General features: G+C 37.2%; 1 protein-coding gene and 1 long non-coding RNA gene across 7 annotated transcripts in view; one reads left to right on the plus strand and one right to left on the minus strand.

Moving 5' to 3' along the window:
- Positions 1-236, minus strand: part of MEF2C (myocyte enhancer factor 2C) — a 127704-nt gene extending 127468 nt beyond the window's left edge. Inside the window, exon 1 of one of the 2 annotated variants that reach the window (XM_086868740.1) lies at positions 71-236. The gene's annotated coding sequence lies outside the window, so the exon portion shown is untranslated. The remainder of the gene's footprint in view (positions 1-70) is intronic. The other variant, XM_086868743.1, reaches the window with a different exon arrangement.
- LOC111941566 (uncharacterized) lies at positions 196-22185 on the plus strand. 5 transcript variants are annotated; one of them, XR_015280805.1, is made up of 7 exons: positions 597-775; positions 5471-5517; positions 8013-8107; positions 8335-8397; positions 9391-9442; positions 10662-10787; positions 17287-20657. It is a non-coding gene; the product is annotated as an uncharacterized LOC111941566 (long non-coding RNA). The 5 variants fall into 5 exon arrangements; XR_015280806.1 differs by lacking the exon at positions 597-775 and adding an exon at positions 2058-4567; XR_015280803.1 differs by lacking the exons at positions 597-775; positions 8335-8397 and adding an exon at positions 196-255 and having other exon boundaries at positions 17287-22185.
- The last annotated feature ends 1796 nt before the right edge of the window (positions 22186-23981 follow it).

Genomic DNA, 23981 nt, shown 5'->3' on the forward strand with positions numbered 1-23981 from the left:
TGCCTGTTTAAAAGGCCAGGGTGGATTGTATAGTGGCAAAGCTCGGCATATTAATTTTTTTTCCTCCTACCAAGGGTAGGTATGTGTGGTACCAACACCAGACACGCATGTCCTTGGGTGTGCTTTGAGGAAGGCAGCCCCGGAGGTCCCGGGCCCCGCCGTGTTCCCGCTCCCGTTCCGGCGGGAAGGCGCTGTGGCGGAGCGGGGCCCGGCTGAAGCCGGCCCGGCGCCCACACGGCCGAGCGGGTGGTCCCGGTGAGGGCGGGCGGCGGCAGCGGTGGCTGTTCTGCCGCAGCTATGGCTGTGTGGGACTGGCCGGGACCAGCACAGGGCCGGGAAGTCCTGACCAACTCCCGACTCTGGGGTGGATGGGAGCAGAGCCCTGACCCGCGCCCTCGGCAGAACTGCCCTCATGCAGTCTCTGCACCGGTCTCATCGGGCCCCTCCGGAGCTTGTCCAGAGCCTTTGCCCGGCGCTTCGACCTTTGAAACTGGTGGTGTAGCTACTGTGTGAGGCCGAAGCGCGGCTGTGCAGTGCCAGCGGAACCCGGGGTGCCAAGCCCGCCTGCTCAGGGCCGGGCCGGAGCAGGGGCTGGTGCCCGCCGGCCGCGGGACGGGCGGGGCGGGGTGGGAGCCAAGGCCTCGGCGCTTCGGAGAGGGCTGGAGCGGCCCAACACGTAGGGCCAGGCTCGGGAAGCTCCAGCAGCGCATGGCAGTCCTGGGAATGGACAGATCAGTGTCCAGTAGGCTGGTGTTAAAGCCGTGGAGTGAGTGAGGTTAGATGGGGGGCTTGGAGTTCGACTAATACTGGGCATTTTCTGTTAGTTTCCAGCCTTCTGGAAAGATGTTTCTTCCCCCTCTCCCCCTACACCGCCTTTTTTTTTTTTTTTTTCCTAAATGTAGAGGGTTTTTTGTGCTCCCTTGCTGATATTTTCAAGGGCCTTTGCAAGGAAGAGATTGATTTTAGAGGGAAAAAGGCTGCCAAATGCGTTAAGTCAACAATGAAAAAGGGGTTTGTTTGTTTTGCTAAACTGATCCTGTTCTAGTAATCTGAAGTATTTCATTGTCACTAAAGGCAGTTTCTGAAACAGTAGTTTGCAAGTTGCTGTTGTCCTTTAAATATCTCATAAACAGCTGCGCAAAGGTTTTTTTTTATCCAAGACGTTTTTTAATTCTAAATTTTTAAAAAACTGTTTTCAGAGTAGAGATAGGAGATAACTTCTTCACAGACAAATACATTTTCTTTCAAAGATTAGACATTACTAAATTTGTCGTAAGAAGTGTAAAAATAGAATTTATCACTTTGTGAATGACAACGCAGATTGATATTAGAATTAAATCTGTGTCTAGTGATAACCACTCTTACCATACATGCATTTTAGGAATAAGTAATTCTTAAGGTATGTATATTTTAAAAATTTTTCTTCCAAATGAGACTGATATGCCATCTGAAGGAATAGCTATAGAAATCCTGAATCTCCTGCTTGGTGTGGAACATGGAGGCTGTGGAGCTTATATGGTGCATCCAAAGTCCCCTGAAGTCTGTTGAAATCCAGTGTACTCTGACAGGCTGAGATGAGATACTAAAATGGAAGCTCAGCCCTGTGACACTGGCCACCAAGATCTAGCTTTTGCCTCAATATTAATTTTTGGGTATGCTCTAACTCCAGTTCCTGTAACTGCCACTATCTCTCTGAAAATCATTCAAATGTACTTATGGTACAACAATGTTCCACCAGATGTATAGAGTTTATGTATACACATACGCATTTTAGGGGTAAAACTCTTGCAGCCCATGATCTTACTAAGTGTAAAGAGAGGAAGAATTTAACTTACTAACCTCTTCCTTGTTAAGGTTTATGGACTCCAAAAATGTGAGTCTAGGCTTGCCTGAAAGAAATGTATCAAGGGTTTTGAAGTTTTTCAGTACTAGTAAGAAATTGGCAAGCAAAACTTTAGTCTCAGACAAATCTCAATAGCTAGTTTCAATTCTACATCCTTTCCTCAGTCTCTTCTGACATAAAGTTAATTAGGTAAAATTTCAAGCAAAATGGGCTTTTTTTTCCTTTTTTTTTTTTTTTTTTTTTATGCAAAAAATACAAAAATAGATCAAATATGAGCTTAAAGTGGAAATTTGGAATCAATTCCCTGTCTGAATAGGGTTTAAGTACAGGAATGTATTTGAAGAATAATTTTGGAAATGCTGTCATTTTAATGAACTGGTGTTCATCAGTCTCATAATTCTGCATCTTCATATGCAGAAGCATCAGATTTTTTTTTTTTTAAATCAAAGCATTTGGTGGAAGTGTAATTTATTTTATGGTTTAATAAATCTGTGATTAAAGTCTATCGAGATTTTTTAAACAACCTTTGCCCAAGAAATACAGTATCTTTACTATTCAACTCCCTTGCTAAGCTATCTCTCACAGCTTCTAGAATTGATGCAGAGTAGGATTACTTTGTATTTCATTGTTAATTTATTCAGCTTCAGAAGTCTTAAACCTCTGTACCGTTAGCTGGGTATTTCTAAAGAAGTTCCTCCTATGGCAGTTCCTTCTACTTATCTCTAAGAGGAAAGGCTTCCATAAATTGTTCCAGAATTGCATTTCAGTAAGGAACACACTTTTTATTCCTTCCACCACATCTATTTGTCTATGTGATTGCCTGCCATTGAATATGGAGAATCTCCCTGTGATTTACTTTCATTTTGGGAAAATCTGTGAGGGAACTAGGAAAGAATTTTTTTAGGCTACACATTCCTTCTCTTTTCCAGAAATGGAATCTCCTGACTAAGGTATTGTGATATTTTCAGATATTTTGACAAAAAATACACAACTCAAAACAAAAAATATGATTGCACCCCCTTGCTAATTGTGTGACACTCAAGCTTTTGTCTATCTTTTACTGAGTGATGATGTGATACAGAAGCAGACAGCCATAAATGGCCAGAAAAGGCTTAATTAAGTATTCTGCAGCTGCTACAAATTATATCAGCATCTGCATCTGTGTAGACAATGAAATTCATGGTAATTTTGAGGGCCAAGCAAAGTGGAGGTTTGTTTTGGATGGACCTCTAGCCACAATTCAAATAAAATTCAGAATCAAACATGTTCTAAGGAGAAAAAAAAGGTTCATCTCCTGTTGCTGAAGACCACTATGGTTTCCCATTCTGGCTTTAGGTGTGTAGTCAAATGTTGCACATGAAAGACATCTCTTAGAGTATTCAATTTTTTTTTCCCCCCTAAAAAATAATTTGCAGGGGTTTTCCAGATTAGACTTTGAGCTATATTTTAGATAAGCAACCAGATTTTTGTCATTTCTCTGACAAAATTTGTCTCTATTTCAGATTTCATACCACTTTCTGGAATGAAAATTGGAGTAAACGATGCACAAATTTTAGTGGTCAATGATCTGACCTGTTCTAACAGAGATACTTACACCATAAATTGAATAGAGAATACAATAGTGATAGATTAGTATATGGAATGAGGGTATGAAGGTATTACTCTCAAGCTTTTTTATACAGATATGCTTGCATGCAGATACCAGGAACTAACAGGTTATTCTGTGGACATTTTGACAAAATGCACAGGTTTTGGGTGTTTTCAAACTTTTCAGTACTAAATTAATGTTTTTGTTTTGTCTTGCAACATCTCGAAACACAGGTGTTGATCTATAAATATGTCTTCTAAGTGCTGCTGTAATAACATCTCTGTTGTAAAAACAAAAATTACCACAAATATTTTACTGGATGATTTAGAGAGGCCTTTTGAAAGTCAACAGCTCTTCTTGGAAAGTGAAGAACTTGTAATTTCTGTGACCATAAATGTAATTGCACAATAGTTGTGTCAGCTTCTAGATGTGATGGTGCTACTTATATTAATCTGTTTAAACCTTCCATGAGCATCCTGTGTGAGGTTTTAACTTTTCTCATTAAAGTACTTTAAAAAGTTGATATTATTGATGTTAAAAGGAAACCAAGCCTCAGGTCATGTTTAGATATATATATTTTGGTCTGGATGTATTTAATCTGAAATTTCTGTTAATGCCATATGATCTAGTCAGATCTTCTTTGTACAGCTCCTGTATGATGCACAGATTTAAGTTCCCATTTCTGGTCTGTTATGTTCTTGCAAGTCTGCACCAATCAGACTAGCAAGATCTGATTTCAGCAATGATTTTTTACAGATAGCTACCCTAACATGGCTAAAGGAGAAGAAATCTGAGAACTTAGTTGAAGTTCCTTCAATTAGAAATTATTATTCTTGTAAAGCAACTAAAAAACATACAGAGACAACTTCAGAATTTTCTTTTTTTGTTAAAAAAATCAGTTAATTTCATTCAAATATATGCTGAAACTTCTTGAATTGACCTAATATATTGTTAGCCTTTTTAGTTTTAAACTCTCAATAGCAAATAAACATGTTATGGTGACTCTCGTATTTGTCTTTATATTTTAATTCTACAGCAGCTAGAAGTTCTGAGCTGTAAAACTTCTTTATCTCTGGATGTGACTGAATTTTTTTCTTTGCTGCTGCTCAGCTAAAGGGGCAAGAGCTGGGGAATAGGTACATGTTTGGAAGGGGTTTAGAAAGTTTAGCTCCTAAGTAAGACTGAAGGGTCTTTTTGTAGTTTACATATTCATCTAGGGGAAGATAAGACAATAGGAATATGGGCAGAAATAACTCAAGAGGATTGTGGCTAGTGGGGATAGAGGGGTTAAAAATTTTTGGATTAAATTGAGATTCAGTGAGGAGTTCCCACATCCTTTTTGCAGATTAAACCTAGCAGTTTGGAAGCTATTTAAATAAATGGTTTCTCCCAGGTACAAAGGAACCAAGTTCTTCTTTATCCTAAGTGGAAGACAGTTGCCTTCTATTAATGTGGAGGAAAACAAACCTAAATCTCATTTCAGTGAGACTGAGGTGGAGTATTAAATGACTAATGAATTGATATAGTGCAAGTACACATAATTAAATGGACAGATGTATTTTTGCAAGGGTAGGAACAATCTTCTGATATACAAGTAGATTGTTTCACAGTCTCTTGTATTTTTTTCAGTGTTAATATACTCTTATAATTATTGCACACAATAATGATTTGTTATTACCCAACATTCTTTCTACAATAATTTTAAATTCAGGAGATGGATTGATACTAGGGAAAGGGTAATTTGCATACAGTCATATAGAAATCTAAAAAATAAAGGGCAAGAATTATTGCTGCAGGTATCTACAGCAAAAACTATAGGAAGCACCAATTTTGTATACTTCTGTATTGTTACTGTTATAATAATGAAAGTAGAGAGAAATGGAAATTATTGGGGGAAAGCTTGTTTGTTAAAAAAGAAGACAAAAAGAATACAAAATGTAGGGACTCATAAACAGAAAGGTTTGTTTTGCAGGACTAATCCTTATCACGTTGGTATCATAGTGTTCAGCTTTCAATTTTTTGCCCTTATGTTTGCACAGGATACAGAGCATCAGTTACATTAACATTAGATTGCACTTCATGTGCTGTAAGTACAACTTTTAAGTATATGTGTAGAAATAATAATGCTATTTAGCTATTTTTATGAACAGAGCTGTAATTGCTGTTTCATTTCATTAATTCCATTATTTTATTTTATTTTAATTATTTTTTCCTGTGCAGTTATTTTACATGCTTCCAGTAAACTTGTGTATGTTAACTTAAATCTAGATGTTTATTCTTTATAAGCTGTATTTATTGAACTTGATTTAGAATCTGGTGCCTTTAGAGTTAGTCATAGAAAATATTGTGCTTTTGTCTTTATTGAAGATTTCTCAAGTGGTGCTTTCAGAGCTTGTCTCATAAAGCTAAGTTGTTTTCAAAGGAAGAAACCCATATCTGACTGTGTAATAAATTGTCAGTAGTTTAATTAGAGAAGACAACTCCCATTAACAAACAGTTTGTGTACTTGCACATTGTGACGAGGGGTGTACTTTGAGACCTGTCCTTGTTACTTAGTTTATGGTGAATGTAGAGTGCAATATTATTTTTGAAATGGGATAGGAGGGTGGAGCTCCAAGCAGTCATTGAGAGTGGTGCTTGAGAGCGCCTTCACCTGGGAATGAGCTGCAGTGGGGTGCAGGGGTGGAAGCAGCTGCAAAGCCATCCATTTGCAGCCACCAGGACTGCTCAGGGGCACGGAGCCCTCAGGCAAGGCTTCAAGTGGCTCCCTGCATTGCAAACAGACCTACAAAGAGGTCCTCCACTACTCCTAATGGTAGTCTGATCCTTTGATTACAATGGTCACTATCTCAGACCAATAACCAATTAATTTCTGAACAAAAACATTAATTAATGAAATTCCAAGAAGGAATTGTCTTTTTTAGGAAAAGATTTTTCCCAGTGTAGCATAGGGAAAATAATTATAAATTTAAAGTATATATATATATTTAATAGATATAATATATACTAATATATTATATATTATTATATATATCAATATTTAAAATAATACTTATGAAATAATTATTAAAGTAATAGTATTAAAAACATATTTAACAATTATATCTTATATAAATAAATATATAGCATATATGTATAACATATATTTATACATTCACACACTTTATATGCACAGGTATATGTATACATGTATATATATACATCAATGCACATACATTTTATAAGAGAAATATAAAATGAAAATGTTTCATGTTTAAGGAACTCTTGTGTGAAGCTGTAATGGCTATTAATTATAATTAAATGGCTATTAATTATTATTAAATGGCTATTAATTCTATTCCCCCACTGATTTTTTTATCATCCCATCTTCTTACCTAACTTTTATATGCAACTTTATTGTCTTCAGTGGAAACTGTCCAGTTTTTTGCCAGTGTAAGTGAAAGTAGGTTTTAAAATACCATGTAACAGTATATAAAAATAAATTAAATTAACTTTTGAAGAACACAATCTGGGATGTGAATCTCCTAAATTGAGATTTTTGCCAAAACTTTGTGGTCAAATCCCACTTTTCATTTACATGCACTATGGAAAAACTAATATAGATATCCTCCTTTCACTAAAACTTGGATTTACTGGAAAATATGATTGAAAGCCACTGTAGCTTTAAAAAATAAAAAAAGATAGTTGTAGAATAAATTGCCATAGTTTACAAAACTGATCACAGAGCTCTTAGTTAATAGTGAATATTTGTTACAAAAATAAAAGAATGTAGCAGGCATTTTAGAGGTGATTCTCTTTCTAACTGAAATAGTTATGAAGTTTCAATGCATTAAATTAGGTTTTCCTATTTCTTAATATCTCAATATTTCATTAATAACAGAAATATTTCAGACTTTCTAATGTGCTGAAATCTGCTGATGACAGTAATAAGTTACCAGAAAGACTAATTAAGGGCACTCATTTAAATGTAATGGTCTAAATTAACTAGTGAGTAATCTCTACCTTTTGAAACATTAAACAATCTTTTTCTAGAAAAGAAAAGCATCTTAACTTTCACAAAATACTTTTTTTTGCCCACAGTGCAGTGAAATACAGACTAACTTACCTGGAATTCCATTAAATTATTGAGGAGTTTGTCACATGATTACAGTTTCTAAGCCTTTAAGATCAGTAAAATGCTGATGAACTTAGAGTGTACTGAACTAAAGACTCTAAACTACAGGCTGTATGTTTTTTCTTGCTTAGTGTGGCATGTACAATATCTAGCTAGCTCCAGGAATTGCCACTACTATTTACTGACTTCTTATTTGACAGTGCTTTGTTTGAATAACTGTTCAGGGGATTTGGTTTCCATACATGTTATCTATGAAACAGCAGAGTTTTACGGGCATTGCTCATTTTAAAGGCAGCTATAGTTTTAAGGGTTTTGTTTGTTCTGTATTCCATACTTGATCAGAAAATGTATCTTTCATATTTAGAAGTTTATGCTTTGATTAGTGATGTTTAATCCTATTTGCCTTTTATTCTCACATACAGTAGGATATCTTTGCAGCAAATAAAATTGTGATTATTTTCATATAGCACATTCCAGAAACAGAAATAACCTCTTCTCCATTTTCCTGTCTCTGAAAATGAAGAAAATGGATGACAGCTATGCCTGATCTACCTCTGCTGCGGTAGGACTTCCCTGTAAATTGATATGGGTCCCACACCAAGCAGCCTAGCAGAACCAAAATCAAAGATCAGGGGGTTTAAAAGGTCATTATTATTCAGATACTATTATTAAGACTAATCTTAGACTACAAATTGCTGACATATAATTTATTTTGATTTGTGGGGGAGACCTACTACAGAAATAGTCCAACAGTATATTAACATATGATTCCTTTTTCTCCCCCATTAGTGTCTTCTATGCTGCGCTGTGACTTGTGACTATGGAATCTGTTTACTGAAAATGATTCATATGGTTAAGTTTTCTGTCTGTTTACTCACTTAAATAAATGTTTTCAATTTAACACAACAATTTGTAATGAATACTGTGAAACACAGTTAAAAGAATGAGTTCTTGAAATAGAAATAATAATAAAAACACTTTTCTCCTCACAAAAATATTTATTTTAACATGTGGTCACATTTTCATGCATTTTCACATTAATTGAAATCTTATTGTTCTAGAAAAAAAAAAAAATCTTTTTTCCCCATCATCTAGTTTCCCAGTTCTTATGCAAATTTAAGAATGCACACACAGGTATAATTTGTGGTTTTAAAACAAGGGAATGGGTAAATCCGTGATATCTTAGAAAAGCACCATGTCAAGCAATGCTCTCATGAAGCCTTTATAATTTAAATTTCACTTTAGTATAAGGCAATGGCTTTGTGTGGCAAACCTTTGATTGTCTTGTAAAATGCTCTAAACAGTGTTAATTTCACTCACTTATTACAAAAGAAACTTAGTTGATGTTCAGAAGGAATTTCTAAGCCTCAGAATGGCTGCTGAAGCTCCGAATACTGAGCAGTCTACAGACAGAAAATCCTTTTGATTTATTTGGAAATTACCAGGATAACTCATTTATTTTAAAGGAGGCAGATGGAGAGAGCACACAGTACACCCTCAGCCAGCACTGTTTAGCTTCTGCTGTTGCTGCATGTAATCCTCTATGTTCTTTTCATTCAGAATCATAGAAACAATTTGAAAGAAAGTGAGTAGAAGCATCCAGTCAGTTTACAGAAACTTTTCTTGGCAACAGAAGCTAAAATCAAGCACTGTATCAAGTTAAATGCAAAGCACTCTACAAAGATTATCTGCTTTCTCTTGAAGAAAGCTTTGTGAGAGTAACCATGAGCCTGGAGCTGAATCACCCAGCGCTGTGGCAAGCAGAACATTCCAAAGACATAAGAATAATTATTTAATTTTTTTTTCCTATTAAAACTTACCAGTGCCCTTCTTCTGCTTCTCCAGGAAGTTGTACCCGTCAGCACCTGCTGAGGGCTTCGTTGATCAAAAAAATCAGGTAAAAAAATTCCTGTAGAATAAAGCCAGACCAGCTGGCTTTGAAGAGAAGCCCCCCAGTTTGGGTTGTGTTTGCCTCACTCACCCTCAGCTCTGCAGACCCAAGCTTTTTCTCCTTTGGATGTTGACCTGTAGGCTGCATGATGTGCGTGCACAAGTGTCTGGCAGGCCAAGGTGCACCTGCTTCTGTCACTCCCAAGTAAATTTAGCTGTAAAGGGTATCACTGACAAGCAGACCTTTGTCAGTGCTGGCAAGCGAACAGAGCATTGCCAACCCCCTTCAAAAGTACTTTGCAAGTTCAAATGGAAAATATCTACTCAATCATCTTACCCAGTATCCAGGAATCAGTTCTTCAAGAGGAAGGAAGGCCAAGAGGCTCATGTATGGCAAAAAAGTTTCCTCCTTTAAATAGATGTTAAAATTACATTATTCCAAGAGGAATCTATGAACAAGATGAGGCTGTGTTCTCTTAATTGTAGCTGGAAGAAAACTTTTTAAAAATAGGAACACAGCACACAGAAATTTCAATTCAGGTTATCAAATTGTGCTAACTGTTAAAGTTGAGTATCTTTGATAACTCATTGTGCTTTTTTCCCAAATATTATAGTATTAGAAAACTAAAGCATACCATGTAGAAGGTATTAATTTCATCCCCAAAATTAAAAAGCATGAAGAATTGAGAGTCTGAATTTCAAAATCACATGTTTGTAGCACTTATGCTGTCATAGTCTAGGAACCAGCCACTTTTAAAATGGGACCTAAAGTAAATGGAGGCTCTTTTGAAGGAGGTGATTAAAACTTGGTATGATTGTCCTTATTTATATTTATAATTTATTTGTAATTTATATCTGCCCCTTGCTTTTATTTTTCTCTTTTTTTCTTCCTGGAGATAACTTCTGGTCCTTGAAAGAAAGGTGTAATTTGCACCAGTGTACTTTCTCACAGAGTTAAAAGTTACCAGCATAGGTGCTGGGATTGGTAGTAGCATACCTAGATACTCCATTTTCCCCTCAAAAACTAGGCCATAAACTCAAGTGTCTTTAAAGAAAAAATTTCAGTAGTGTCTACTTTGCTCTAATATGCTATTCAGAAGGAGCAAAGTGTTCCTTTCTAACAAATGAGTTGAAAATTGTGGATCAGGAGCTCTTTGTAAGATAAACAAGGTTCCTATTTATTTATTTGTATAAACAACCACTCACTAAGCTGTATGTCTCTGCAGGGGCACCCTTTCAGATAGGAACATGGACCTTATTGGCATCATCTTGTATCCATGGAAACATTTTAAGTACCTCTCTCTCAATATGTACTTCGCTTATTCAGGGTTCAAGAGCTGAGTACCAAATAAGTAAGTGTTTTTATTATTTTCTATGTGGAAACTTGTTTCTTGGGGTTCGTATCTGCTGTAATAAAGATCTTGTACTTTCATCATGTTTGATAAATCAAGTATTTCATTTCAAGCCTCCTATCCACTCTATTCTTAGATTAAAATTAATGTTCTAAAAGTCCTAATGAATGGAAATTCTGAAATTTCTTGTTGTCCTCTACTGTTTGAAAAACAATGATCGTAGTTCACATTACCATCAAACTTAATCACTGTTCTCATTGCCTTAAACAAGTCTAGTTTTCTGTATTTCTGAAAAAGGAATAGGAAAAATTAATAATAATTCAGACTATTTTTTTTTTTTGTAACAGCCATACCCACCCATGTCACTGTGTAGTAGGTCACAGAAGTTGAGAGCTTAACAATGTCTTGAAAATGAACCAAAAGAATGAAAATAAAGGAGCTTATTCTGGGTTTTTACACAGAAATTACTGGAAAGCAAAATAATAATTTTTCTTTTAAGATGTGTCTGCTACACTAGCTAGTTAAAATATCAAAGCATAGAGCTAAAAGAAGGGATTTTGTGTCTCTATATTTCTATGCAGAAAAAGAAACAATGGCATGAACTACATTTATTTTCGAAATTATCTTTCTGAAGAAGATCCTTTGCAGATCACATATAGTTATTTCAATATTATCTTGGCTTAAATTCAAAACTCTCTTGTAATTCTACCTATTAATTAGTACAACTGATGCATGCTTTTAATCTACTTTGATTTAAAATATATGAAAAAGAGTTATTGCTATCCATTAGTTACATTCTCTATGTATTTTTAAAGAATCCTGCCTTAATTTTGTTTATAAAGATCATTTTCTTCACCTGAGCCAGGCTCAGGTGAAGAAAATACCTTAAAATAAATAAAATACCTTGTTAATTATAACTGCTATCAGAAAAACATATTTCTGTCTGCAAAGATCCAGTACTTCTCACTGAAATGTTACTGGTTTAGAGATTTTGCTTGCTAAGTATATATCCCTGCATATTATTTTCATTTACCACCCTTGCTGTTTTTATTTGCTGTATTGTGTCCACAGCACAGTCCCTGATGAGTGCAGATGGCATAAATGATTTCCCCACTGATTAGGCTGGAACAGTATTTGTGTGGAAATTCTGTAAAACTTTGTTATGTGATAAAAATTGTTACCTTTAAACATGCCAGATTCTCTTTATCAGGTTTATACTTTTATTTAAGGATATCTGTTTACAAATGTGTAATCATTTTATTTAAGAAGTATGATTATAGGTAGGCAAACTGAAGCTGTCTGACCCCCTGTGAAAGTGTCAGTGAGTAATCTGCCTGTGGGCTGGCCTGTTTGCTCTGCAGATTGCCACATGAGACCTAAGATTGTGATTGCTCTCAGGAACTTTTACTCTGAGCCAAATAAGCATATCAGAGAGGTGAAACTTTCAGCCTCCAGAGAAGGAAGCAGCACACATGGCAATTTTTTCGTTTCCCTTTCATTGTGTCCCTGACCTTGTTATAAGGTCAAGGTTACTGGGGTACTAAGTGGGGAAGTACAAAGAGAGCCAAATCTCGACTCAGCCCTCTGTGTTCAGCCTGAGGTTGGTAAGGAAGCTCTGACCTTGTTTATTATCCTGAAAAAAAAAAAATTGACTACACACTTGAAGGATTGCTCAGGTGCATTGCAAAATACAGTGGAAAGTGGGCTTGACTCTGCTGTTTTGAAATGATGGAACCAAGATTTGCCCTGTTGACTCCATGTAACTGGCAAAAATCCAATTCTTCCTAGCCACAGACCTTGGGGAGAGAAAAGAATTTGGAAAATTGGTAGTGGTATCTCTTGGGCACATAAATCTTCATCTAAGTAATATGTTCTCAGCTTTATGAGTTTTAGCTTTTTAATCCAAGATGTCTTTTTTTATTTTTTTTTTTTTTTATTTTTCCCTAGCATTTGTTAAAGAATCACTTCCAAAATGCTAGAAAGTCAGCCTGAGCATATTGCAGATAAAATCTGTCTCCCTTCTCCATCACACAAAATAGAGATTCAACATTTGGCCTATATTCAGTTTTTCAGGTGCTAAAAAGCTATGACAAAACTGCACAGATCGTATGATAATGGGCATATTATACAACTCCAGATCATCATATGCCTAACTTATTATTACTATTTTAGTTTTCCACAGATCACTTTTCTAGCACCATCAACTTAGACATACTTCAGAAAAATAAAGGCTCATTGAATGGTTTTTGATTTTATAGATAAAATACAAATAAGTAGGAAAAAAAAAAAACAGGAAAAAAAAAATAAGAATATGGCAAACAAGTAGATAGCATCATTGTAAAAAGAAAAGTGATCTATGTGAAGACTCTTATGGATTATCAGCAGAGCAAAATGTAGACAAGGGATTCTCCAAGGAATAAAATAACCTCCTCTTATTTTTGAGCTATCATAGCAAATACAGGTCTTAAATTCTGATATTTCCATGCCTGAAGCATACCCAAATGAAAAGGACTGAGAAAGAAACCCGACTGACTGAAAAGCAGCTATGTTTGAGGAGCTTGTATACAACAAAATTGGCTCAAATTTGGGATAGAAAAGGGGTGGGAGTCTACTTCCACTGATAGGTCCATAGGTTTTCCAGGAGGGAATTACACGGTCACAGTAGCAAGGTGATGGAGTGTGAAATTGCCCATTCACAAATTTACTCAAATAGGTGCAATACAACAGTAAATATACATGGGCAAATTTGCATGTGGCCTCCCCTTTACCACTGTGCAAACTCTGAAAGGAAAAAGGCTGTAAATATACATTTGGCAAGTGAGAGAGAGAGCAATGCTATGTAGGTTTTCCTGATACAGAGTAGGAGCTGAGATTTTTCCCCAGAGAAAAAGTAAATTGGAAGGTATATAGAAAATATAGGTATGGTAGGGAAAGGGTGAGTTTAGCTGCAGCATTCTGAACAACTTTGAGAAAAGGATGTAGAGTAGGGTTAAGATAGATAAGATGAGGTATCTGTCCATTTAAGTGTTTCTTAGCAATGGTGGTAAGCCACATTTCACAGAACTGAAGAATTTTATTTAGGAAAGAAGTTGCACAGTAAGATGTTGGAAATAGGTAGGTCCATAACTTATGAAAGAGCATGGAGTAAATGCAATGAGGTAGAGAAGGAATCAGAGGGAAGAGACAGTGTTTGAGTAGCAGTAACTCTGTTTGTGGCCATTTGTAGGCAGAGGCAGATGCATGCTGTGCAGCAAAACCAGTCAGATTTGGCATAAATGTAGCTGAAAGCAGGAAAAAAGATAATCCTAGAATCACAGCATACCAAATTGGAAGGGACCTCAAGCATCATTTAGCCCAGCCATTTTTGAAAAAAAACATGTCTACAAGAGTGGGAGAAGAAGAAAACTTTGGAACATGCTTCTCTACTATCCCAATTTTATTCCTTAAAGTGAAAACAACTTTTCAAAAAAGAAAATTAAAAGCACCATAGGGAAAGGATAGTGAGTGAGAGAAGAATGTGACCTTGCAGTAAATTAATGATTCTTCTGAAATGCTGAGACAACTGTATACACACCTGTAAAAGCACCTCAAATGCTCCTATTTGTAGAACTTGTTTAACAAATGCAAAAGAAAAGATGGGGAGAAGTTATTAATGCAGCCAGAAGTACTTTCTGACACATGCAGGAATAGTGGGTAGCCAGTGTGTCTGTGTAATTCAATAGCTATAGGGGCAGTAAGGGAGGAGATGACACTGCAGGGCCCAAGTTTGGCTTCTCATGCAGAGCAATTTCTGTGCAGCTCTGTGAAGGCTGTAGCACTGCCTCAGTTTCATGATGTTTATGTAGGAGTTGCAAACTAGGTGCACACCTATTAGGTGACAGGTTGGTGCCATAAGAAGGCTCCTTCCAGGAACTACAAATACCTAAGTCACAACAAACTTGTCTTACTAGATTTTCTCACAGTTAAAATAATAAAAATGAATAATAATTTTGAGATAGGTGTGAATGCATCTATATCACTGGACTCAAAGCAACGTGAGCAGCTGCAGTCTGGAGGAACTTGACTGTGTATATGCCATTATTTTAATTGTGCTCCAGGATACCTTCAACAGGAAAAAGCATGAGAACTTCCCCAGCAATGTTTACCGTAGAACAGTTAACATTGATTTTAGGTTACTTTAAAGTAATAACTTAATAGTGACCTTTTCTGCCAGAGTGTGTTTTTTTACAGACTGATCTGCTATTTTGTATAACTCTTTTACATAGTAATTGCCAGTATAGTTGCCCAAGAATTCAAACGTAAATATGATATGGAGTGATTCACAGACAGTATCTAAAAGCAAACTGAAACCCTCAAAATGTTATGAGCTTTCAGAACGAAAACATTTTAGTGCAAATCAGCAATATGGTGTATTGTCAAACTAATTATTTGAAAAGGAATATTTATTATAAACATTGGAAAGGATCAGTGAAATAAGGGGTCTCACTAAACATTCCCAGTTTCATGTGAATATGATTCAACTCCTCTTCCTGCAAGTAATCTTCCATATTTTGCTGTTGTTTCCCAAACTCATGAAGGCTCCAGTTTTATAAATACATTCTGTTCAATAGATAAGAGATTTATTTTGCATTTGTTCTGGTGACTACAAAAGATGCTTATTAATAAATGAGTAAGTGGGCCTCCTTTTTTTAGTGCTTTCATTCTATATGGACAATTGATTTGAAAGCTACAATTTGTGGTGGTTCTGGTACCACAGACATACACAAATTGCATTGAGATTTTCATTATTTATGAGTTGTCAAATTTCAACCATTCAAGTTTAAACTTATCATTTTGGGGTGTGTGCCTTGCTCTGGATTTTCTGTGATGTTTTAGCATTAATTTGAAATGAACAGGAGTGGTATTCTAGATTGTCTGTTAAAGGAACACATAAAATTGTTTCACTGGGGATTGCTAACACCTACAGATTTTTCAAATAATGGAATAAGTTCAAGGATAGTCTTGGTAACGTACCTGCTGCCTGCTCAAATAGAAAGTCTGCCAAGAAGAAATTTGCCAGGAAAATACCAGGTTTCGTGCGCTTGTCTGAGACTTCAGTCAGAAAACTGGCACCAAAGAGGGGAAGTGATTAAAAGCTGTTGTCATGCCTATATGCATAGACCCAACTTGCTTAGAGCTGCATGGCAGCTAATTCTGATATTTGTGGTATTTTAAGCACTCAAGTTATCACAGAATCTGAGCATTACTAAGGTCTGTATGTTTTACATTGTGTATGGATTGATAGATTGATGTGCTGGCTGCTGGCTGCTCCCTACCTGTTTGGTCACAGTTTGTAGTACAAAAAGGAGGAATACAGGGGTCTTTTTCACTCTTTATACATTTTCCTGCTCCTTGGAATAATACAGAGAACTAATCTCACCTTGGCTTTCTCTCATTGACCCACCTTCCCAGTTGTTAGTATGACAGCAAACATTGTCCAGTGCTGCACAGCAGTAGGCAGAAAAATGTCTAGTAGAATTCAGACATTCTGAAAAATTGAGTTTTACAATTGCCACTTGTATGTACAAAAATATAATTCTAATCCCCTGTTGTTTCCTGGCATTAATGTACTATAGTCATTGAGGCTGAAGTAACACTGAAGCCCCTATGAGCACTGATTTGAAAAATTATCCAAAATCAGATTATAATAAACAACAGTGTTAGGAATTTTGATTAATGTCTAAATAAGTGTTAAATAAATGTTGCTTTGGAAAAACCCTGATCAAATGTATCAATGATAAGTTGTGAAGTAGTAATAATTGCTGATATGACATTAGATAACATAGATAACATAGATAACGCGGTTACTTGATATCACTGTCTCAAACATGTATACCACAAGGATTATGTGTATTGAGTGATTATGATAGTTATTAACTGCAGTTGAAATACATTGGATAAGATGCATAAGTGGAAACAGGTGTTTGCTATTATCATTTTACTTGGTCCTTCAGTGACTTTATTTTGGGTGAATATTGCTTGGCTATTAATGCTTCCAGCTTTCTGATGAGCTGCTCTGTTCTGATGAGTTAGATTTTAAGGGAATGGTTCAGATGAAGACTGTAATTCGTCCAGAGAGTCTGCACAGCATAATCAGTCAGGTCCAGGGATCACCCTGAGAGCACAGTCAGGAATAGCAGGAGGTGGGCCAGGGACAGGGCTGAGATGAGGCTGCACCATGGCTCATTAACCCATTCAGGGAAAAGTGCAAAATGGCACTGGTAAAAAAGCAGGAGTCTGTTTATCCAGGAAACAGCTGCTCAGAGCAAAGCCTAATAGTCCATTCAGAGATTTCTACACCTAAAACTTAGCTGTGATTGATTAAAGCCCACTGAACTAAAGGGCTGAACTAAAGGTTAGCTACTGGGTCTGGGAACATGAGTGGAGGGTAAGTTTATCAGGGTAATATAGCCTGTCAAGATGGTCAGGGCCTTGATGGCTTCCTCCTTTGTCTTTGCAGACACAGTATTCACCAAATGCATCTGTGCCTAACTCACCTTCTTCACGATGGTCCTAAGGAGTGATGTGTTTTGGAAGAATTCAGGTTGAGATTACAAGAGGAAATGATAAACCTGTCCTCATCTTGCACATGTGTTCATAGAAATACAGCATAGATCACACATGCAGATGCTGAGGAGTTTGGATTTTTTTTGTTTGAGGGAAGAGGGACACGTAATTGGTGAGTCCTCAGTTTTTCCTATTTTCAGGCATGGCTACAACCCCCCAACAACAAACTGGGAGAAAATACAATGTGTCTTGATGACACAGCTGCTGCATAGTTCCATTGAACTACAAATAGTTTTTTTCAGCACAATGAAGATGTTAGCTTAATGAAGAACTGGGACACACAAAGATGACAGCCTGCATCAGCCACTTCAGCATCTCCCAATACATAAGTCTAAGCAAAAGTGTTGATTCCAGGGGAAATTTATTTTGGTTGTAACTTAAAAGAAGCAACAGTTGAATGACAAAAAGGAAGAAAAAATTGGTTGAGTGTACTTTGGATGTCATCAAAAGTCTTTGCAAAGAGGGAGCCACATCCCAGGAGACAGCACCAAAGAAGTGACTCTTTACATGAGAAACTTCTATACCTGCAGATGATCTTCACATACATGATATAATTCTATTGTCACAGAGATTCATGTTTTTCATGACCTGGGTACAATGCTGCTTGGCTGGCATCCTTCTCACCAACAAAGGCATGAGTAAACTGTATCCTTTTTTCAATTAACATCTGGAAGATTTCATTTTCTACCAAGTCCTATTTTAGTTTTAAAAATGGTAATGTTCATCCTGCAGCCATCTGCAGCAGTGGGTGGATTCTCTGGCAAATTTAATTGCCACAGAATCGTACAAGCCCCTGACTATTACCAAATGATGTGTGATAAACAACCACTTATTTTACTGAAGAATTATCTTCAATTAGTACTTAAATGCACTGAAAGGTAGCCTTTTGAATAGCATAGGTCATGGAACAGCAATTGCTATTGAAGTATCTGGCTTGCTTCATTGTTTATTTAACTTAACAACAGACTACCTGCAGTTTCACCAGTTAGAATATTTTTATGCTCAAAATGTTTTTATTATAGCAAAATTTTTTATCGTATCTCTTCAATGGGATACTTCCTCATTCTGCATTTGCTCTGGCTCTCTGTAGTTGAGGCTTTGTGCAGAGAGGGTGCTTCAGGAATCTGGGAAACTGTTAACTCAGCAACTTCTTTCCTGTTGTGCCAGTATGCTGTACCCACAATGTGAGAATCTTGTGAAGTTCATTTTCAGGATGATTTGCTGGTGTTTCAGGTAGAATTGTGATGAGAAAGAGATGTATTCTCTGACTTGGCTTGAACAAAAAAGCATGCAGATATGAAACAGAGTTCAAACGTCTCCTGAAGAGCAGACAAAGTGCTAGTGGTATTCTTTATGTAGCACAAAAGTGCATCCATCAGTGAAGGTAAGAAGCTGGCAAGTAATATGAACATTTCCCATTCATGAAGACACAGATCAGTCAGTAACAGATACCATATCAATCCTTGGTAGCCTACATCACCAAAATATTTCTGAGGGGTTCAGAGCACAACATGTCTCTGAGAAGAGTAGGTAATACGTAATAAATCAAAAGGAAAAGCAGGGTCTCCTTCTGCTTCCTTTAGAGTCTTTCATTGATGCTCTGGGATGGTATGGGAAGCAGAAGAGAAAGAAGGATGAAATGTAGGTAAATTGTAAATACCTTATGGGAAGGCAATTGGTTTAATCTCTATAGCGCAAGATTCCATCTCCAAGGGAGAGACACAAACACTTAATGGTGTGCATCAGTTATAACATTTCCTGCTGGTCAAAGGATGTGCTTGTCTGTGGGTGCGGAAGAGCCTGCCGAGCCTGATATCCTGGCTCTCTCCTGGAGGCAAGACATCTTCACTCAGAGAGAGACAATGTATCGCTCGAGGGATCTTTGAGTTAGTTATGTTAAACTCTTGTGCCCCATTGGTGTTCCCCCCTGCTGTCCCACACATCCAAGTACCTCGGGCTCCCCCCACCCCTCTCCTCTCCTATAAATATCCCTGGTTTTCCCCTGTTTGGCGGATTAGCTGTTGCTGCCTCCCTTCGCCAAAGCTCTGTCTGAATAAAGGTTTGTGCTTAGCAGAACGCTGGACCAGCTTTCTCGTCCCTGCTTCCCGTGTCACCTGCCCGCTGCTGCTGAGCCGAGCTGGAATCACTCGCCTGCCCGAAGCTGCTCACACGCGCTTCGGCCCAGCCCTTTGCAGGGCTGCCTCTCTAGAGAAGTCGTGGTGCTCTGGGCTTTCCGTCGCCGCAGCATTTGTCCTGTTCTATTTTGCACTGGTGTGGCATAACCTCAAATCCTGAGCAGTTTTGGGATAAAGCCATTAGAGAGTGTCCAAAGCAGGGCCACAAGGATGATGATGCAGGGTCTGGAGGGGAGGCTGTATGAGTCACTTGGTCTATTCAACCGGGAGAAGAAAAGACAGAGGGAAGACCTCACTGCAGTCTGCAACTTTCTCGTGAGGGAAAGAAGGGAAGCAGGTACAGATACCTACACTCTTGTGACCAGTGGCAGGATTTGAGTAAATGATATGAAGCTGAGTTGGAGGAGGTCTAGGTTTAACATCAGGGAAAAGTTTTTCACCCAGAGTTGGAACAGGGTCCCCAGAGAAGTGGTGACAGCACCAAGCCTGAGTTGAAGAAGTGCTCAGACAATGCTCTTAGACTGATGATGTGATTCTTGCAGAGTCCTGTGCAGGGTCAGAATTCAAATTCCATGATCCTTACAGGTCCCTTCTCTGATTCTCTAGTTCTCTGATTCTCTGATTCTCAACAGCTTTTGTTAAAGAACCAAGAGTTTGAGAAACTGTGGACCCATTGAGCGGAAAAGAACACACTTCTGATGGTTCTTGCCTGGCATCTTTGGAGCACTGAAATCACTGGTTATAATTTCTTTCTTCTGAGACAAGTGAACAAATCATCTCAAGCAGCAGCAAATAGTCATGTCACTAGGATGTCTACAGACACAAATCTAGTGGCGGAGGATGAATCCTTGTACAGATCATGAGAAGAAAGGGAGGTCGTGGTTCCATTGGTCTGGATGCCAGTTTCCAGCTTGACCATAGGGAAATTTTTTCTTGTAAGTTCGTTATTTGTTCAGGCTGTGCATGCAAGTGTAAAAGAAGGATCCAATTTATTTAATCTAACATTTTTTTTTTAATCTTATAAGAGTTCCATGAGATTGACACTATCCTGCAGTAGTGTCACAGTCTGCAGTCATTTAATGCCTCTTCTTCTGAGGCCAGGATTCCATACCCAGCTGCATTTAGTAGGTCAGTGCAGTAATTTTAAATGTCTTTCTTTCAGATTTTTGCCATCTTCAATTATACCTTTCCACCCTACTATTTGTGTAATTTTCTTCTGTCTGAAGGCTCTTTACTGTTGTTCTCTATTGCACAGCATGACAAATTACCCATCAAACCATATCTTTTCAGCCCAGAAATGCACAGTAACAGAGTCAAGGCATTATCACATGTTGTGTATTTTATTTCCTCACAGTTCATTCAAGGGTGTCACTTTATTTCCCTGCTTCATTTTGTCATCGTGAAGATTAACTATTTTAGTGTTCCTAAACTTTAGGAAGAGTTAGAAACACATCTAAAGCTTAGAGCAACACATATACAATTCTGTACCACTTAATGTTTCCCCTGCATGGCAAAACCAATACAATGATTTTGAGTCCTTGCAGAAGCCATAATTAGCTTTCATCCTTATCATATAGCTGAATAACCTGGTCTATGGGCAAGAGTATTGTTTATCTTGGTTGGTCAGACCACCAACCAAACTAACTTTGAGTCACCACTTTGACAGTGTGCACTGTGAAACTCTCTGGGTCTGATGCATACTGTGCCCACAATCCATCCTCTGCTACCTCCTTTCTCTTTAACTCAAGATAAATACCAGTAATTGTAACATTTGAGCCGAGATATCTCCCAGGCATTGCAAGGATCTGTTAGAGAAATGAATTGGAACAGCTAAGAGTGTCAGCAACTAGCACATATATAAAAGACTCCTTTAGAAATTATGATTAAGATGATGCAGGGAAATTTTGTGTTGGTAGCATCATCCAGAACCTTCTAAAGAGGGACTGTTTGGTAATCCATGGACTCATAGATTCCACAGCATTAGTACTAAGTCTGAATAGATCTGCAGGAACAAACACAGAGTTGTCCTCATAACCTATCTTAGATAGGAGACAAGATCTTGAGCAACATGCCCTGTTCCTCTGTGCAAGGTATTTTATGGGCCATTGGGAAGAATGATTGATTGAAAGAGAGAAAAAACCCCACTTTTGTAAGGCAAACTAGAAGAATTAGGACTTTGGGTAAACAGAAAGACCACTGTGGGATGAAATTTGGCTGGAAATAACTTCATACACTTTCATGTAAGTATTTTTCTGATTGACAAAATACTATTTAATGCCATTTATTCTGTTGTTTATTTAAGTAATACTTACTCCTAGAAAAGCATAAAACTAGAATACAATAAGATGAAGGTGTCATAGTGCCAAGAATCCTAAGACCCATTTGCAGAATTATGTTAATGGTCCAGTAACTTAAAGAGTGGCAGATGCTGAGAGACTGGTCTTGAGCACTGCTAGAATAGCCAGAATTCCCAATGGCTAATATAGGCACAGATATAGGCACCACTCCCAAGCCTAAATTAGTCTAATCCTAAATAATGTTTCTCCCCCACCCTCTGCAGCATTTTACTATGCACTTTGCATTATTTACCTATTCTGTGCCTATTCTGAGTCTTACATGTTGGGATTTTTAAAATTCCAGGTTATCAGCAGCAAAAATAATGTAATTATTTTTTTCAAGCATATCTTTACAAGTTCAGTGGCAAGATTAGTATAGAAATAAAAAGACATTAAGAATTTAGAATAAGCCTCACTTTTGAACTGCAGACAAGATATTTTACTTTGTTTTGCCACTTCTTGTGAAAAATCTTGAAATTGGTTTAAGTGGAACTGGAATATCTGGATATTGGAGTTAATTTATCTTCTAATGTCTTCTATTCCATTTGCTTTAGAATTTCAGGTAGAAATTGATAACAGAAAATCCAGCTCCAGTATGTTTTTCCATGTATCTCTTTTATAGAAATTTGTTCCGGCAGCTGATAAACAGAATTATACAAGCTTTGTCACTGAAATCACATTGTAAAAGGTTCCAAAAAACTTGACAATGTTGACAGTTGTTTTCAGCAAATGGCTGCTTTACTGTAGCACTGTCAATGTTGATGTCCTTGTGTACATGTAAAAGAGCAATGTGATTAAGGCAAGCTTGTCCATGCTAGATATGAGCCAAGTTTTCAATCTCCTCATGGCACTGAAAGATTGCTCAGCTGTTGCAGACAAGGCAAGAATAGCTGGCAGATTTCTGCCATTAAAATAAAAAAAATTCTTGTCTTTGGGCATGCGTCTATAGGAATGTGTAACATCTGCTACTGACCTGAAGTTCTAGATAAGAACAGCTCATATTTGTAACTCAAGTTCATATTCCTTGGTTTAGATGGTGCACTTCCAAGGATATTGCTAAAGTATTTTTGTAATAAGATATTTGTCTAGACAGCAGTCTGAAGAATGATACACTTCTGTTAATTGTTACAGTAGTGAAATGCCATTATTCCTCTAGTATCATTTGCATGGCAACTTGTATCCACCTTAGGTTGAATTTAAATAATCTATATTGTATTATATTCTGAGAATATTTAATATTTATACATGAAAATCAATGTCTGTGCTCTATCTAGAGCATCAGTCTTCTTTTCTGCACCTTTTTTCACTATCAACTAGATGAAAAGAGTTGAAAACTCAGTTCTTTAGCCTTTGTCAAGGAAAATGGGCCTGATTTAACACAGTCATCCTATTGACCCTGAATTCTTTATGTAAGATATCAAAGCCATGTGACTCAGAAGATTTGTTGCCATGCCAGGGTGTGGAAATGGTAGGAAGAAGTCAATTTCAGCAACATAATCTCATAAAAAACCCAGGGGGATTTTCTCATATAAGTTAATGTAGACATTCTTAGTCTAAACATACTCAGATTTCCACTTTATCTATTAAAAACTGTTTAAAAAAATCTGTATTTCTGACAATATCTTAAGGGAGAGAAAGGCATAGATTTCAGATTGAATCAGGGTGACCAGTTCAAGTTTTTCCATATCAGTGTGATGCTCTGCACATCATGGGCTATCTAGGTAACTATGGCTCAAGGAGGTAATTTCAAAAAAAGCTGTGAACTGAAGCTATCTATAATATTTTCCTTTCCTGGCAGGCTTGTACAGTGAAAGAATGTGGTACTTAAGGGCAGCATTGGATAGTGTAGCATCTAATTACAAAACTATCTTTCCTCTTCTTACAATCCAGTGACATATTCGCTGTTCTCCAATCAAATTAAAAAAAAAAAAAAAAAAAAAAAAAAAAAAAAGTCTTGGACAAAAGTCTTCTTCAATAAACAAGCCAAATTCAAGCCCAGAAAATGGTCTATTCTCTATACAGAACAAAGCTGAACTCTGATAGAAACAGAAGTTTATGACAACTTATTTGAAGGGTGTGACATAATACATGCAGCAAAGGGAGGATGGAGATAATTT

The sequence above is a fragment of the Cyanistes caeruleus genome, chromosome Z (assembly GCF_971803275.1).
Source record: "Cyanistes caeruleus chromosome Z, bCyaCae1.hap1.1, whole genome shotgun sequence".
In the NCBI taxonomy this organism is placed as follows: domain Eukaryota; kingdom Metazoa; phylum Chordata; class Aves; order Passeriformes; family Paridae; genus Cyanistes; species Cyanistes caeruleus.